This window comes from Pipistrellus kuhlii, unplaced genomic scaffold, assembly GCF_014108245.1.
Source record: "Pipistrellus kuhlii isolate mPipKuh1 unplaced genomic scaffold, mPipKuh1.p scaffold_m20_p_16, whole genome shotgun sequence".
Classification (NCBI taxonomy): domain Eukaryota; kingdom Metazoa; phylum Chordata; class Mammalia; order Chiroptera; family Vespertilionidae; genus Pipistrellus; species Pipistrellus kuhlii.
In genome coordinates, this window is record NW_023425471.1 from 35,704,240 (window position 1) to 35,707,497 (window position 3,258).

General features: G+C 34.6%; 1 non-coding gene across 1 annotated transcript; it reads left to right on the forward strand.

Annotated features, from left to right (window-relative positions):
- The first annotated feature begins 604 nt into the window (after positions 1 to 604).
- On the forward strand, positions 605 to 737 carry LOC118720320. Its single transcript, XR_004988414.1, has one exon. It is a non-coding gene; the product is annotated as a small nucleolar RNA SNORA66 (small nucleolar RNA).
- The last annotated feature ends 2,521 nt before the right edge of the window (positions 738 to 3,258 follow it).

The window sequence follows — 3,258 nt, forward strand, 5'->3', positions numbered from 1 at the left end:
CAAGAGAAAAACATTTAATTACCTACAAGGGAGCACCCATAGAATTGTCAGCTGATTTTTCAACAGAAATTATGCATACCAGATAGGAGTGTCTAGAAATATTCAAGGTGATGAATAGCAAGAACCTACAACCAAGATTACTTTACCTAGCAAAATTATTATTCAGAATAGAAGGTAAAATAAAGAGTTTCACAGATAAGAAAATGCTAAAGGAGTTCATGACCACCAAACCAGTATTATATGAAATGCTGAAAGGTATTATTTAAGAAGAGGAAGAAGAACAAAGTAAAAATAAAAATTATGAACAACAAATACATATCTATCAACAAGTGAACCTAAAGATCAAGTGAAATAAAAATCTGAGAAACAGAATAAACAGGTGAATATAATAGAATCAGAGGCATAGAAAGGGAGTGGACTGATAATTCTCAGGGGAAAAGCAGTATGGGGGCGCAGGGAGAGACTGCACAAAAATAGTACACCTATAGGTGAGGACAGTAAGGGAACAGGTTGGGGTGGGAACTGGGTGGAGGGGAGCTATGGGGGGGAATGAGAAACAGTTGTAATAATTTGAACAATAAAGATTTAAATATATATTGAAATGGTGCAAACTCGATCGCTAACTCTGCATGATGTTGCAGAAGTGAAGGGAACCAGGTTTGCTAAAGTAATAGTGGTGATAGAAATGTTTTAGCCTCAGAAGTTACTGAGGTGGTTCATTCTATCCTAGTACAGTGTAACTACCAGTTACTGGTAATAATGATTCTAAACATCAAATAAACACCTGCTTATTTGATTTTTGGCACTGTGTGGTAATAGGACAGTATCACAAGTTGAGGGTTGGGGAAATTAGCCTAAAATAATAAGTGTTTGTATTGGAAATCTTACTACAAATAAAACAAATCTCTGTCCTAATATATATATATATATATATATATATATATATATACATATATATATATATATATATATGATATAATACTGAAATGTTTTCAAAAGTATATTCTCTCTTAAATATTTTTAATTAAACCTATTGATACTTGAAATCATATGGAAAGCTTTCTAACATAAAAATTGATAATTGTATTTTACTTATATACATATATTAAATGTTATGAATGTTTTGGCCTCTAAGTTGGGCAAAATAAAGTAACATACATTTCTTAAATACAGCCAAATTTTTGAACAGCAGTAGAATTTCAAGAAAGACAAGCAGCCTGCATTTTTGTTGTTGTTTTGTTTTATATATATATTATTGATATATTACAGAGAGGATGAAGGGAGAGAGATAGAGAGCTAGAAACATCAATGAGAGAGAAAAATTGACCAGCTGCCTCTTGCACACCCCCTACCAGGGATGTGCCCACAACCAATGTACATGCTCTTGACCTGAATCAAACCTGGGACCTTTCAGTCCACAGACCAATGCTCTACCACTGAGCCAAACCAGTTTTGGCCAGCCTGCATTTTGAATGGGCTGGGAATGGGCCAGCGATTGTACTTTGTGAATCAGACTTTAAAAGTTTAGTAAATTTGCTTTGTTTGCTTTTTAAATCAAAATATATACTTAAATTACTATATAAATTGGCTTTTTAAAATATAATCAAAGTCTCATATGAATGAAGTTATATAAGAAGCCAATAATTTTATAAACAATTAAATTATAATAAAGTCACCAGAAACAGCTAGTGAAATTTCTGTTTGTCAGTGATATAACTTTGACTATCTTTTAGTGACTTTGGATTGCTTTTCTCTTGTTTATTGAGAAGAATAAAACCATCATTTCTGTGAAAGAAGAGTTTAGAAGCCACCTTGAGGACTGCCTGACTTGGCAGCTGCCATGTTGGCCTCATGGCTTGCCGCTCCCATGGGGCCCTCCATTTTGAAACTGCAAACATCAACCCCTCCTTTTGAATAAGCCAATGCTTTTGTAAGCAATTTGATTAAGTCTTTTAAGAAAGTTACTGAGACCTCCCATGATCCCTCTGTATATGTAAATGAACCAAATGGGATACATTTTAAAAAATAAAATTCTAGTTTAATAAAACAGATAAATTTAAAATCCCTTCCACTAATATTTATACTGTAAACTAAGATTGTTCTTTTCTTTTTGTTTTGAAAAAAATATTTTTAATTAAATTATTATCTGTATACATATTTTAATATTGCCCCCCCTCTCTTACATACACACTCACCCCAGAGTTTTGTGTCCATTGGTTGTACTTATATGCATGTATACAAGTCCTTCAGTTGATCTCTTATCTCCCCCAGATCTCCCTCCCCTCCCTGCTGTAATTTGACAGTCTGCTTGTTGCTTTACTGTCTCTATATCTATCTTTTGGTTCATCAGTTTATAATGTTCTTTATTATCCATAAATGAGTGAGGTCATGTGGTGTTTCTCTTTCATTGACTGGCTTATGTCACTCAGCATGATATTCTCCAATTCCATCCAGGTTGCTGCAAATGATGAGAATTCCTTCTTTTTTATGGCAACATAGTATTCCATTGTGTAGATATACAATAGTTTTTTGATCCAATCATCTGCTGACGGGCACCTAGGCTGTTTCCAAATCCTAGATATTGTAGATTGTGCTGCTGTGAACATAGGGGTGTATATATCCTTTCTAACTGGTGTTTCTAGTTTCTTGGGATATAATCCTAGGAGTGGTATTACTGGGTCAAAAGGGAGATCCATTTTCAGTTTTTTTGAGGAAACTCCATACTGTTCTCCACAGTGGTTGCACGAGTCTGCATTCCCACCAGAAGTACACAAGGTTTCCTTTTTCTCCACAACCTCGCCAACACTTGTCGTTTGTCGATTTGTTGATGTTGGCCATTCTGACAGGTGTGAGATGGTACCGCATTGTTGTTTGGAATTGCATCTCTCGGATAATTAGTGACTTTGAACATGTTTTCATGTGCCTTTTGGCCTTCCTTCTGTCTTCTTTTGAAAATATTCTATTTAGGTCCATTGCCCAATTTTTAAATTGGATCATTCATTTTCCTTTTATTTAGTTGTATAAGCTGTCTGTAGATGTTGGAGAATAAGCCTTTATCAGTGATAGCATTTGCAAGTATGTTTTCCCATACAGTGGGCTTTCTTGTTGTTTTGTTGAGGGTTTCTTTTGCTGTAAAAAAGCTTTTTATTTTTATGTAGTCCCATTTGTTTATTTTCTCCTTAGCTTCCATTGCCCTAGGGGCAATATCAGTGAAGAAGTTCTTTGTCATATGTCTGAGATTTTGCTTCCTGTAGATGC